A 16261-nucleotide genomic window follows, 5' to 3' on the forward strand; every position below is an offset into this window, starting at 1 on the left:
CAAGTAATTTGGAGCACGATTGTTCAATGCATTGTATACAAACAGAAGTATTTTATATTGACTTCTGTATTGTACAGGGAGCCAGTGGAGATCTTTCAAGATTGGGGTCACGTGATCAGATTTCCTGGTACGAGTTATCAGCCGCTCAGCAGTATTTTGGACTTTTTGCAGTTTATTCACAAGTTGCTTATTTATGCCATACATTAACGAGTTTACATAATCGAGTCGGGAAGTCACAAGTGAATTTATCAAAGTGTTACATGCGTCGTCTGTGATGTACGGACGGATGCGACCGATTTTCAGGATATTATTGAAGCATGTTCTAACTATTGAACTGCAGTTTTTCTCCATACTTAGAGTCTGGTCGAAAAAGGCTCCAAGGTTCTTCACAAAAGGAGAGTCACTAATTGAGCTCTCTCCAAAAACAAGATTGAATGTAGAAACGTCTTTTATTTTATGTTTTGGACAAAAGAACATCAATTCAGTCTTTTCATGATTTAATTTTAAAAGATTGGTACACATCCATAATTTTATGTCGACGAGACAAGCACTGAGAGAAGAAGCCACATTATTCAAGTCTTCGTTTGGCTCAATAACGAGATATATTTGCGTATCATCTGCATAGCAGTGATACCGCATTTTATGACGCTTGCATATATTTCCTATAGGTTTCGAAAACAAACAGTACAACCGGGGTCCAAGAACCGAGCCCTGAGGCACAACGATTTCAAGCGATTCCGCATTTGATAAGGTTGCACCTATCGAAACTCTCTGACTCCTGTCAGTTAAATAGGACTTAATCCATGACAGCACAGAACCGGATATCCCGTATGAGTATTCAAGACGATGGAAAAGAATCTGGTGGTCTATAACATCGAACGCGGCCTACAGATCGAGCATGACAAGTACAGCGTAGGAATTGTTGTCTAAGGCGGTAGCGATGTCATTGTGAACACGCAATAGTGCAGTTTCGGTTGAGTGATACGAACGATATGCAGATTGCAGAGTATCGTGCAAATGGTTTGAGTCTAGGTTCTAGGCGAATTCCAACGACTTTCTCAATAACCTTTGAGAGGAATGGTAAATTCGAAACAGGTCTATAGTTTTTTAGGTCGTTCGTGTCAAGGTTATGTTTCTTCAATAATGGCTTAATAATAGCCTGTTTGAAATCCCTCGGCATGACAGATAGACTTAATGATTTATTCACCAATTCAGTGATGAAAGGTATGAATTGTTCAGCGCAGTTTCGGACTATCGATGTTGGCACCGCATCTAGTGCGCATGATTTTGGTGGCATAGACAATAGGAGTTTCCTGATCTCATCACCAGACGTCGGGTCAAATGAATTCAATGGGACACCCGTAAATGGCACATCAGACGACAGTGCATCGGCATGATGATCATTCACGGAATTTGATGACAACAAAGATGATCTGATGTTCTGAATCTTAGACACAAAATATTTGCTGAATTTATTTGATAAGATATTGTCACTAATACATTCCGGAAGAGGTGTTTCATTCGTACTACCCATGAGTTTATTTTTAATGGAATATAAACTCTTACTATCCGACCCACATTCAATAATTTTGTTCGAATAATAAGACTGCTTGCTTAGAAACAACAATTTAGAGTGTTCGATACATTTTTCTCGAAAAATGTCACGGTGCACAGTCAATTCGGTACGTCTCCAAACGCGTTCAGCTTTGCGTTTTACTCGCTTTGAATCGCGAAGTTCTTCAGAGAACCACTCTGTATTTGGTCTCACAACAATGGTTTTTGTTTGTAATGGAGCATGTTGCTCAATTATAGCCCTCATATCTGTGTCATATCGTTGTGCGAGTTCATCAGGTGATAAATCACGATGATATTTCGATAATGAAGTTATGACATCTTCTCCGAATTTATCAATAGCAATGTTTTTGAGTTTCCTAAACGACACAGATTTCCGCATTTTAGGTGGTTTGGACAGACATAGCGATGAATATATTCCTTTATGATCAACTGTAGATAAGCCCCGCAAATCGGAAAGAAAATGGTCGTCAACAGTAGGGGGATTCGCCAAAATATGACTATTTTCACGCGTAATAACGAAGTCCAATGTATGCCCATGCTTATGAGTTGGAGCGCATATGTGTTGTACAAGACCATACTCTTGGAGCATCGCATGGAATTGTCTGGAAGTCGGATCGTCAGATTTTTCGAGATGCAAATTGATATCACCTGTCATGAACAGTTCCTCCGGTGCGATGACATGCTGATTCAAATATAAGGACCATTCCTCGAAAAAATCTTGAATTTTCAGATTGTTTGTTTTTGATATAGGTGGGCGGTAAACAATGCAGATGCGAGAATTTGTTGCACGAGAAGAAATGATACAATCAAGATGTTCAAAATGTGAAAATTCAATGTCTGACTTAATTATGGACATAGAAATTGAATACCGTTCGTTATCTCTATATGTTTCAATACGTTTCAGTCATCAGGGTCCTTATTGGACTTTTACGAGAAACACTGACTTTCACAGTTAACAGTTTACTTGACATTTAAACCTGCATCATGTATGGAGGTACAGACTTTCTAATAGATAAGAACACCTTTCTAGTGGTCAAAGGTAGTAACTCTAATGGTGTTAGGTGCACTGACATGTAAAGATCGGGAATTGAGGGTTGGGTGGTTTTCGTTTTCTTTAAGGACAACCGATTTACGCTTTGAAATAACTCATTATTTGATTAAATAAAATTTAAAGCTTAATATTTATATCGAAAAGAGCTTCCGTACATTGTTCTAGTGTAAAAGTAAGCTGTAAACTGTAAGAATCAGCACTACGAGTAAAAGTCCATTACTGGAAGTAAATAGCAAAGATAAATGTAAAGATAGAAAAGTAAAACAAAATGAGGTGGTATAAATAAGGCGAATAAAAGACTTAAAAATAAATTTTTAAAAAACTGAAAAAAATAAAAGACAATGACTCTAAAACAAAAAAATGTCTCATCAGCTATGCTGCCCACACGCTGTAGTTTCTGCAGGAACTACATTTGCATTTTCCCCTCCATGTGTCAATAAACGGAAAGTTCCCTAACATGATCTGGTAAAGAGTATCAAAACGTAGCACCCATGCACATCGCTGAAAGACTGAATACCATACCAAGTGGTTCTTGGACTAGGATATTCCAGATTCTATTGTACTTAAAATTTCTCTGTTGAACTAAATCTTGCAGGAAGAAAGGTTTTACGTATTTACAAACTTCGAGGACCATGGCTCTCATACGCCTAATGTTCAGTGATAGAGTTCTAGTAGCTGGTCATCACTGCAAGTATAGTCATTATACATAAATCACAATGCCCTCTCTTGAATTTTTTCTGTTTTTGTTTTACAATTATATTCAGCATTGAAATGCCACAACAGTGAGAAAAAAACTAAATCGGACATTTTAAAAGAATGATGAATGGTACGTTTAGCCAGTTTACATAGATGTTTCCCGTCACGTTTAAACAACTTTAATTGTCAAATGCTTTCTTACAAATATTTGAAAAATGAGAATTGAAGTAAATTTACGTTAAAATTAAAAGTAGCACCAATTATTTTTAATTCTTCTTCACAGGCAAGAGTTGTATCAATTAAGCTTTTTATTAAAGGTTTAACGTCCCCACGAGTTTTTTAAACTCATAATTGTTAGCTACTACTTGCTCTAACAGGGCAACAAAGAAGAAAGTATGATATGTACCAAAATCGACCCCGTCTCCAAATCTGATAATATCTATTTGAAGCAGAAACGTAGGCGGAACCAGTTCAAAGAATGTTTGTGACTATTCAATTAGCAATATTCATCACAAACACCAAATTAGAAGATAATAATTTCCTTTCCTTTGCAATTTATATATTATATTTGAGGTTCCGTTTTATTTTCATGAGTTTTGTTGCACAAAATACGTCATCGTGAGTAGTGTTATACGACGCTGTATTGTGACGTCACGATTAGAAGCTCTCACGCTCGTTGATAGTCGTTTAACTGCCTCAAACACCATTATATTGGCCAATCAAAATGTGTTTTCCAAAAAAATACATTTGTATATTTTCTATTGGTGTGTGAAGTTTCACGTCATTCGATTTAATAGAAATCAATTTATCTAATTTTAAAATAACATGTACGAGGGGCTATCATAAAGTTCGCGGACTAGCGCCATAAAATTAAAACAGCTTTAGGCACGTCAATGAATTTGAAAAAAATTAGTTATCATCATATTTTCTATCTATATAAAAAACCACTTTTCATAAATTTTATTTTTAAATGAATTATTAAAGTTTTTGTAAGCAATGGTATGTCAAGGCGGTGCATGCATCCTCGAAAACGACGTTTTTTTTTTACCTAAGTGTTACCACAATAAACTATTTTGATATGAACAATATAATTCATGTATGTATTGGGACACTATTGTTCCATAAAATATGGAATGTTTACCTCATTCTGAATGTTCTATGAAATTTTAAGTTAAATTTTACATGGAGTACCCAAACAAATATTGCATTGAAAATGAGGTCAAAAGAGGGGAGATGTTTCCTTTTCCAATTTTCTATAAAGTTTTGCCCCTGGAAAAACTGGTATACACCTAGGAATGTTTAAACTGGGTACGAAAAAATAATGTGCATCCACGTTACTTGTTTTTAATGCCAAAATAGACTCAGAGAGAAAAGGGATACAAAGTTAATGTCGATTTGAAGTCAGGGTTTAAAAAATCTATCATGCCAAATAATGACGTTGATCATGTGTTTTAGCTAAAGCAAATATGCTGGCACAATCAAGCGAGGATCTCTCCCAATGTATAATTATATTTGTAAAAATATATTCATTGAAAGCTGCTGTTCATGACATTGTAAAGTCATAAAAACAAGACGGGTTGAAGTACTTACTCATCTCTAGGGAATCTCATCAAAATAAGTGTACAAAGTACAAAGATAAATAATTACGTTGTAGGACCTCATGAAACTAAACGGCGACAGCGCCATTTGATGAAGGTACATGTATATTGCTGCATAAGTAAGGGAAAATGACGATAGAAAACTTAAAGTCATCACGTTTATCATATAGCTTGGTTGTTAGATTACCATTAGTTTTCCAAGTAAAATATCAAGTGCGAAACAAAAGTGTCAGACTCTGTGATATCTTTAATCTCAAGCTCACCAGGGTATATCGTATCAACGTAGGAATGAAAATTACCATTATTTATTGACAATATGTCGTCGATATATCTGAATGTCGAGTTGAAGGCCACAGCAAGTGTTTTCCTCTTTTCACGCATATGATTTTGCATCAATTCTGCTTCATATGAATATAAAAATAAGTCTGTTAATAACGGAGCGCAATTTGTATCCATGTGAATTCCAATAGATTGTTGAAATACCAGGTCTCCAAAAATAACATAGATATTGTCAGAATCTCAAGGATCTTCTTAATGTCAACTTCAGAGAAGTTATGTGTGAAATCAGAATCTGTTTTAACAAAATAATTTTGTAAATGACCAATGACGAGGTAAGTAAAATTACGAGTTGTACTTTTAATGAAGAAGCAGCTGTTAATGATACCGAAAAGCCTTTATTTTAATTTTTCATGGGGAATGGTTATGTATAAAGTAAAAAAAAGTCCTCACAATTGTCAACGTCTTCTTTTCATATCTGGCCCATCGTCTGGCGTAATTTTTCAGCAGAATCCATAATATTTATGACATTCCGACGCCAGTTGAAGGATCGGGGTGCCCTATATTTAGGACCTTTTAAAATAAGAAATCTAAGGTCCTCATTACGAACTATATTTGCGTCACCTATAATAACGTGTCTAGCAGGACTAGAGTTATAGGGCGAAGAAGAACAAAAATATGACGGAGGATTATGTTTAAGATACTCGGTATTCAGGCCATGTAAAGTTTTTTGTACATGTGTAATTGAAAAGTTTGGAAGCAATGGTCGATGAATATTTGTAGGAAATACAAGGTGTATTCTTTAACCAGAAATATGGTGGAATACAAGACTGGGCCCTTTTGTGATTAAGAATATTACTTAAATTAACCGCGTCTTATTTTATCTTATTTAAATTGACGAAAAAGAAAGATCGTTTTAGCTGCATTTTCTTCCGTATAATGTGTGGATTTAAAACGCATAATATTTGCAATATCCATAATTACAGATCCGAGCCTATATTCCGGTGTCGAGGAATCAAACATTATACTTTCCTTGGCTTTTTCAAGATGACTTTTGAAAGTTTCAAAGGGACAGAGTAAAATTTGGTGCTAATATTATGTAGACCTTACTGTAAATTTGCATAAGGTAAGAATGAATTAAAAGAGACGCCGTGTATTGCATGTTTACTGTACGACCGATGCCCATGACTACGCTTACGTCTCTATGTATGGTTAAAAAGTGACATCTCATTTACATTACTACAATGTGGACTGGAAAGTTTTTTAACGTTATCGACATTGACATTACATCCATAGGGAAAATCTGTCACTAGTTTTCTGATTCAAAATTCTTGTCGTTGTCTACAGAAATGTGTACTCAGCGACGGACTATTTGTGTGGTGATAGATCTTTTCGATACACATATGATCCTCATATTAAAGGCCATGCATATGTGGATTATATACTGGACAAAAAAAGTTAAGGATCATCAAATTAAATATGTTTTACAAATACTGTATCATAGAAAACAAAATGCAGTTTTAATTTTAGTATCATATTTTATATTTAAAAAGTGAAAATTAAACATTGGATGTGATAAATTTGCTTGATCACACATTTCGAATTGTTTATTACGGTCACTTTAGAATTCGGCATGTTGGGGAGAGTCTTGAGAATGAGATTTTTTTTCAGAAGAGTCAAATTACGTCACTAAAATGATTGCCAGAACTCCCCGCGAGGCCCTGCATCGCAAACCCATGATGCCCGTCAGCCGTCCAAGGCTAGCCTGAGGGATCTGTTGCTATTCCTCCTGCAATGCTGTCTTAGTTCCCGTCGGTTTTTAGGGAAGTTTAAGACGAAATGAAAAGCGTTGCTTAAGAATGTTCCAGGCATGTTCAATTATCTTCAGGTCCAGAAAACGACTTGCCGGGTCTATACGCAAAGTTGTTTCACTTTCCAAGTACTCGTTTACGATTCGAACTCTATGAAGTCAAGCATTATCGTCCATTAACATGAAATCCTCCCACAGAGTACATGCAATACGCCTAACAAAAGGATGAAGAAGATCATTTCTGTATTTTATACCTGTCAGGTTGCCTTGAATAATGCACAGATCAGTTCTGCAGTCAATACATATGCCTGCCCAAATCATCACCAAACCTCCATTTAATCTGTATTGCTCAGAAATGACACAATCAGCATATCGTTCACCATTTGCAATCCAAACAAGTCTTCTGTCATTTTGAAAGTCAAAACAATATTGAAACCCGTCTGAGAAGAAAAAAGAACACCAATAACGTTATTGCCAAATTTTTGTGTTCTGTTACCCACTGTAGTCCATTTTTGCGGCACTCTAATTTTAATACAGGACGTACGGATGGTCAGCAAGCCTTAAGATTTGCTTCCTGAAGTCTGTTTAAAACAGTCTGAGAAGAAATCTGTCTGTGCGTTGCTCTCTGATGCCCAGTATTAAGCTTAAGAGCTCCTCGGAAGCGGTGCGTCTCAGCAAAATTTGCCAAGTAACGATCCTCACGGACCACCGTACAGCTTTTATGTCCCTATTTTAGCCTTTTTTGACAATTTTCTGCTTGTAAATATCGGTTCCATAACCTTTAATTCCGCTTTGGGAACGATAAAGTCTTTTTGCAACGTGACGTTGCGTTTTGCCAGCTTCCAGCATCCCTGCTGCCATGGAGTGTTCGTCAATAATCATATGCCTCCTCATAGCGTCTTATCACCAGTTCTGGCCAGATATACTGAAATTTTCTTATGTTCACTAAAGAAAACCCTCTTTGATACTTTTATGCTTCCATTGTTCCACTTCCTTTTTTAACCCCATGTACTTCCTTGACCAATATGTCCCCAAACTCATTAAACACGTGTTACTTAAGTATCGAATTGTGCTAATGACATGTTTTTAAATCTTCATAAGCCTTGTTGTCACATAAATTCATGGGTATGAAAATATCATTCTTGTGTAAAAATATGATCCCTAACTTATTTTGCCCAGTATATATAGTAAAATTGCCTTTGTACCTTAGTTGAGTATTCGTAAACATAAGAAACTGAAAAAAAATTGATTTTTTTTAGCTGAAACTGTGTCCATGTCCTTTTAAAACATTTATCAATGTCCATTTATTCTGTTAACAATTCTAAGTTTGGCAGATTTTATTCATCTGATACACTCTCTAACAGAGCAGACTTCTCTTGTCTGATACAGAGTTTGAATCAGTCGTACAGAACCTGTGTTATTTTTTCCTATATCCACAACTCGCTTCTATTCCGAAGTTTTTCATTGTAAACCACAAAAGTCTATTTTTATACCTTTAAGAATTGGCTCCTATATAAATCTATACAAAAACAAAGTCTTTTCGAAATGTTGTACGGAGAGGTCATCAAAATCGATGTTTGAGAGCGGAAATAGAGCGTACATCCGCACAGTGGAAGAAAATATTGGACCTGTCTATGAGGGAAAAATGGACATGGTTATATTATTATAAGGTACTTTCAGAAGCTTTGCTACCCTTCCGCCTCGGAGCACCAACAGAGCGATGTCAATTTAAACGTATATCCAGTAAAGTTGAAACCACGAGGATACAAAGAAACTATACTCAGAAAAAGAGTTGTCTGATTGACTCTATGCCACCCCTTAATATCTATGTCAACATGGAGAAGTCGGCATATTTTAAAACTGTGACACTCACAGGTTATCATTACGGTATTGCAAGTGCATCAACACAAAGGCACGAAGACAAAACACGGCGTGAGCAGCCCATTGATCAGCTCGGGCCAAACTTGACCTCCCGTCTAGATGAATATGGGACCAAAGTGTTGAATTTGGTCTTAAGAAGGATAAATGTTTTTTTTACACCAAGCACCTCTTGATCTCAGCCACATGGATCACCATCGCCTCAAACAAGAATCGAAACCTAGGGCAAACAGGTTGCTCCATTTAGTCGTCTCATGTAGCATGCAAGGGGTTGCCAGGAACCCATTCTTATTACCCTTGGTCCCCACAGGGAATCCCAACGTTTCCCTGCAGAATAAACAGTGAAACACTATGTATTGTTAATACTCTATGAACACCAAAATGTATATTTTTTTTTTATCATTTTTATAAAAATCAATCATTCTTTTAAATCATTGTTAAAAATAACCATTTTATCATTTAAACTATTTACTCTAAAAAAATATATCTCTTTTTTTTTTTTTACATTTCTGAAAAAAAAGGATTTCCGAAAATAACTGTTATGAAAAAGAAAATAAGAAAACCTAAATATAACCACCAAGTTCTTTCTCTATTTTGATGTATTTGCTGTACTCAATTTGTCAGTACAATTAGGTGCTGTTACAGTGAAAAACACAGAAAACAAAAACATAGAATGAATGTTGAGATCTTATGATATTCTAGAATTCATCAATTTATTCTTTATTGGACAGAGAATACTAATGTTCAAGTAAAATGTTTGTTTTTTTTTTTATAAAAAAGCGTGCATACTGTGCATACTCAGTAGTTAAATGAAACAGATCATTTGTTCAGTTCACCGACAAAAAGATTACTTAACAACATGTTTATTTAAACAATTTTGTTAAGAGTCGACATAACGTAAAGAAATAAAATAAATTAGCAAATAAATCTATCATGGGATCGCATTTTGACCGATACATTTTATACCAATTGTTAGACCTTTGTTTAACACTAAATGCAATAAAATATTTCTTATGCCTGATCGAAACATAGTTTGATGGTTGAAATTGAACTCGAAACGCAAACCATACATTGTTAGCCCAATATTCTATTCATAGAGTTTCTGTCCTTGCGCTAGGTATTTAATTTTATTTAAAGATTATATGATTAAAAATTTGATAAAAATTCTTTTTGACTATTTATCTAGTTGTTTTGTATATTTTCTTTTTCATTAATTTTCAGGGCAGTGATTTGAATTTATAAATTTATTATTTTATTCAGTAAATCACTAAAACCTGGTTTGGCAAGTTTATATAATAGCATTCACAGTGCTGCCACCATTGATCTGAACTGTATGTTTTCGAGAGTGATGCGTGTTATGGTGAAAATGTTTGTTAATTTTGCGTTTATCAAACTTAAAATATACGAAATATTACTGATATCTTGTTTATTTCAATGTAGAGATCATACACGCTGTAAAATAATACATGTGTGAGTGACCGGGTTTGACATCACCATGTTATGGGGATACATATGTATGTGTTCGATTAAATTTAAATTCCTTTTCTGATTTAATCTTCACTTATTCATGTTTTGTGTTCTATTTGGTAATGTATGTACATATATCATTTCTGTTTGTAGCTTATTGCTAATTTGATGTTTTAGTAAAAATAAAGATCCAAAACTAGAGTTACTGTGAGCAATGGGCTCACTAAATGATACCCACTGCCTCCCATATGTGTATAAATGGCAGTGTCCATGTTTTGCTATGGAAAAACCAAAATATGTGTCGGATCAAAAAGTAAAATAGGAGGTGCACAATGGCAATATGTAATAAAGATTCTGTGAAAGTTTCATCAAATCTCAATCAGTGGTTTGAGAGGAGTTGCGGATAAGATAGTGGTACCCTAAAGCGTAACAGACGGACGGACGTACAGACAGACGGACGGACAGACGGAATAAACGATTACTATATACCCGCCCGCTTTTCAAGCGGGGGGGGGGAGGGGGTATAAAAAGAACTTGACTTTAGTCGTTACAATATGGTAAGACTGGTCAACAGGGGATACTTTCCACTCCTTGAAAACACCTTTCAAATTTTTAGAGACGCATGTTTCATAGATTTGTAGAGTTTGTAAGATGTTTGGTTTATATCGATCACTGTTCGTTATCGTATTATCATGCCAAATGCTTTTTACCTTAGAGGTTATCACAAATTCATTTAAGAAACGATTACTTACATCTACCTTGCTTGTAGACAAAATAACAATGCGCTAAAATTTATTGGAACATATCATCATGTTCATTTTTATTTTCACGTTTGCTGTTGTCTGCCTCTCTCCGTCTACCTACAGTAAAAATGTGTGTAAATTGATATATAGATATAAATATAGATATCATCTAAAGAAATGTCTCTACGGTCCAATTATCCACCTTATTGTGAAAAAAAAATTAATGCCACTATTCTTAACAATCTTTTTTTATTGATTGTTAATAAAACCAGCTAATTGGAATTTAAGACTTGGGGTCCTTTCATCATGTTTTCATTCACATTAAGCTAGTTGCTCGTGTTTTATGTGCACATGTATAATCTTTGACTTTTATATGTTATATTTTTCTTCAAGAATACCGTTAGTCCTTTTCAACAAACTATTCCAAATATATTTTGAGTATAACTTTTATTTTCCAACATTCACGCCATGTCTGCATTGTGTTAAAGCAAATTTGGGGAAAATATAGGAATTGATATTTTTTTCTTTAAAAGTTAGCAGCAATATAAAGATCTTATTAAGGAATATTAGGAATCGATGAAGCTATTTTAAATAACAGGTCCTAGAAGTTATAATGATCAGATTTATAAAGTCTAGATTTAAAATACAAGGGACCAACATGTGAGAGATAACAACAGAGCAACACTTGATTAAATCAAAATGGAATTATGGTCAGAGAAATTTGTTTCTCAAATTATAGAAGGATTGACAGAAGGTCAAAATATAGAAAGCATTATCCATGTAGAATAAAAAGGCTTTTTCAATTTTTTTTCTAAATGCAGTGAAACAAGGATACAATTGTAATGTGCATTACTAGAATTGTTTTCATAAATTTTACACAAGTACCTTGACCTGGTTTCTTCTATTAAATAATAAGAAAAATAAACAAACGTTTAGAGTCATCCATTCCCCCTCTGATTTCTTTGTCATTCCTTGTTGGTGATGAGGCACACTGTAAATGTACTTCCTTTGAAGATGAGGTAGCCATTGGATACTCTTCTGAAAATATGAAGAATTTAAAACATTTTCCTGTTAAATAATTTAAAACATTTTCCTGTTATAAGCAAATACCATTTTTGTCCAAAAAACGGTGATATCTACTACTATATTCCTTGTATGAAATCAACATAGGAAAAAAATGTTTAATTTGTCAGTCATATATCTATTGAAATAATATAAATAATAATAAAGTCGATTAAAAATGGTGCATTTGACATACCTCAAATTATAAAAGTACGGTCTTTTTAATGTTATTTTTCACTTCCTTGGACCATTGATCCTGAATACTGTTCATTATCTCTAAATGTTTCACTTAAAATATTGTATTCGTCAATGTTTTGGTATTGGTTTTATCGCGTCAGTCAAAGATCTCTTTGATAACCAATCGTACATGTACACATGTACATGCTATTCAAATTAATTGTCCCGTATTTGGGGCGATCAGTAACCAGAATGCTGAACTTTATATCTCAAAAGTAAGAAATATTTTGATGAAAACGTGTTTCTGATAACCTGTACAATTATCAACCTTTTTTTTTCTTTCGTAAAGAAGTTAAAGGACTGCTGCTTCAATATACCTTATAGTTTTTTTTTCGAAACGAAAAGAATTTATGAATCGGTGTACAAAAAGTGTTCACAATTATAAAAGCTTTAATGTGAAAAAGGGGCTGGCCTATAAAAAGGGGCCGAGATCGGCCGAAAATCAAGAACTAACTATGAGTATTACAAATTGATATAGAAAAGTTGATTAAGAAGAGTATCCATATTCTCTATGCAGATAAACAGTCAATAAATTCATGAAAACTGAAAAAATGCCCACAAACATTAAATTTTCACTATATTGGGCGGCAGAGGGAGTTTCCCCAAAATTCTGTTCATTTGGATTCTGATTAAAAGATTGATTAACTCAGTGCAATGTGATTATCCTTTTGAATTAAAAAAAGTCACAAAAACCAGGCAACGTGTTGAAGAGAGGATTCGCTAAAACTAGGTCTCCGCCTAAGATTCAGATATTTAATTGAATACAAAATATTTTTTAAATGATTTTTTTTCATATAATAAAACAATTAATGAATGTGTTTTCGGGTAACATAGACCATGTTTGTTTTCACTTCACGTCGAGCAATATTTTAGCCTTTGGAGGCATTCATAATTAGTGTTGCCCTAAACTCCAGTCAATATTTTATAGTTTGAAGCTAATGAATAGCATCTAACATTGAAAGCCCCCCCCCCCCAAAAAAAAACACCTATCTTGATCAGAGAGAACATTAACATGGACCCGCAAATAAAGAGGCGAAACTAGGTGCCATGGAGGAGCCAGACGACCGCCCACACCTGCCCTGCGCCCCTCTTCATGAACAGGAAACAATTGCCATGAAAAAAATAAAAATATGTTATATAGAAGCAAACGTCTTTGTCTTTCTGTTATATCATGATATATAAACAAATATTCTAACCACAAATTATCTAAAATCGGACTCGTTGGTTTTTTGTTGATTTATACATTATAGATTATTTATTATATTTAGTTTTACATTATTTACATGCAAAAGATTTTGCACAAATCTGCATCATATCAATACAAAAATTGGCCTGCTAATAACGAGGCGAAATTGATACCTATAGGAATTGCAATATATTGTTTGAAGACCTTGTCTCCAAAAATGACATAGACATTGTCAATCAGAAACTCAATGAAACATATGGAGATAACGAAAGTATTCAAGATCAAGCTTCTTCTTGATTTCAACATCAGAGTACTTATGTGTACAATCAAAATGCTTTTTAACAAAAACAAAATTGCAAAAGATCAATGACAAGGTAAGTAAATTTTCTAGTTCTATTTTTATTGAAAAAGCAGCGCTGTCAGTGATATTAAAGAGCTTGGACTTTAATTAATCTTGGGGAATGGTTGTGTATAATGTTGAAAAGTTGTTTTTCAGCTATTGATTTTGGCGAAATATTGTGAATTCAAATTGTCCTTAAGTTCCTTGGAATTTTTAAGTATTACCTTCTGATTAACACCACTTCTTGAATATATAGACTGTTGCACAGTGCTCTTGACGTTTCTCCTTCACTACTGTAAATATCTTAATGAGGATTAAAGATTGAAAAATTTCCTTCTAGAGGGGACTTAAAGTATAAGTTGGATTAACATTGCAGAATTAAATCAAACTTCTTCTAAAATACCATTTATATAATGAGCCTTACAGACAAAGACAATTTTGTTACCTGCTTTGTCAGCAGAGACCAGTAGGTAGTGATCATGTAATCTAAATCTTTTTTTTTTACTTCTGGATTATTAAGTGCAGAAGGATAGACGGATTTTATAATGCCCCTCAATCTTTTAATACATGATTTTAACATAGATCTGATACATTGAACCCATTCTGACAAAGTGTTAACTACTTCTTTTTTTGTTATTAATTCTCCTCAACCAGCTAACTAGGGGCCCGTCTTTCCAAGGTGAAAGGATTGCAAGTTCTAAAGTTTGCTAAATCTATGGTATTACATGAGGCCAGTTTTAACTTTTTGAGACACTGAGGCCAGTACCCCCCCCCCCCCTTTTTTTTTTAAAGATGATTTTGCCATAATACAATAAAATACAATCAGATCGAAATAACCATTATGTCTCTCATTGATAAAGTATGAAGACTTTTTTTGTTATTAATGGAATGTTAAGATATTTTTTGATTTCAGTTGCGCCCCGTCCCCGTATTGTACAATGTATATAAAAATTTAAACATACAATTTTTAATAGTGTATAGAACACGATCCTCTCGGGAGTGATAAAGACGTCGCGCACAGAATTGGGGCTGATTTTGTTATGTCAAAATATACTTTTCTGACATTATTGTATACGTCGTTTAAGCGTAAAAACGTCAAAAATTTAAGACGTAACAAATTAGACTAGACATCCAGTTTTTGCTCCTGTTCTTTGTTTGCACATTTTGAAAATAAAATTTTATCTATTACAAGTATTTCCATTAAATAGAGAATACAGCTTATATTGATGCTATACGCCCGGTGAAATACCATCATACGTATATTTGTGTCGTAGTAACAAAACCGACTAGACATCAAAATCGTTCTGTTAATTTCTGCTACGTCTTGCTAATATTTTTTAAAGAAACTTTTGACTACCTCTTGATTTGCACATTTCATTTATCAACTCAGTTTTACGAAAAGAACCTGTTATATAGTAAAACATGTTTATCAAACATTCTATCTATTTTTGTTACTCGTCACGATTACGGAATGCTTCCAATAGTACTAACAGTAGGAATCGGTCAGTATATTTGAAATTAATTAATGAATATTGTGTAACATCATTACAGGAAGTTATAGAAGCCTGATACAAATTGTCAGAAAAATCCATGTGGCCAAAACGATAAAATGACCAAAAAAAACGAACGCCCGTCGTTGACAGTGTTACATGTTACGCGATTTCGAACCCCAATACTATGCGCGACGTCTAAAATAAGTAGCTGAATACTAGTAATACAACAATTATAATACTTTACGAGCTGGTTTAATTTCCCTTTGAACTGAAAGCGTACCTGTTCTATTATTCAATCTATAGAGTTTGACTTGGCCGTTCATTATCACCCCCATTAAAATTACAAAAATCTAAATACCATCCACTGATTTTTTTTTCATTGTTGTTCGTGGTATTTTTAAGATACTTGTATTTATTATTATGAAATGGTTGAATTCAAAATTCTGAAAATAGGTGAAAACGAAATCTCAGAAAAAATCGATAATCTTATGCTATCAATATTCACTGTATATTAGATTTTTTTTCTTATGCTGATATTTTTTCTCAGTGTTATAAGTTTTTCGATACATATTCAGAAACATCTCTTCCAAAACTCAAACAAGTAAGAATTATTTGATGTAACCATCAATTGTCGCCAGAGAAATAAATAAAGTAAACAATAAGCTGAATCTTGATCATCAAACCGCTTTGATATGTGTGAAAAAGGCATGCATCTAAATGATGGAGACAATAGTCGGGAAGATTTAAAAAAAATTAAAGTCGAATGAAAATTGAACAATTTAAAAAAAATCCTCAATCTGCATACACCAAAACTTAAATATATATGAAAAGAGCAGCTCGGTCTGCAAT

Source organism: Saccostrea cucullata, unplaced genomic scaffold, assembly GCF_032062105.1.
Source record: "Saccostrea cucullata isolate Sc308-1 unplaced genomic scaffold, CSIRO_AGI_Scuc_v1 ctg2528, whole genome shotgun sequence".
Classification (NCBI taxonomy): domain Eukaryota; kingdom Metazoa; phylum Mollusca; class Bivalvia; order Ostreida; family Ostreidae; genus Saccostrea; species Saccostrea cuccullata.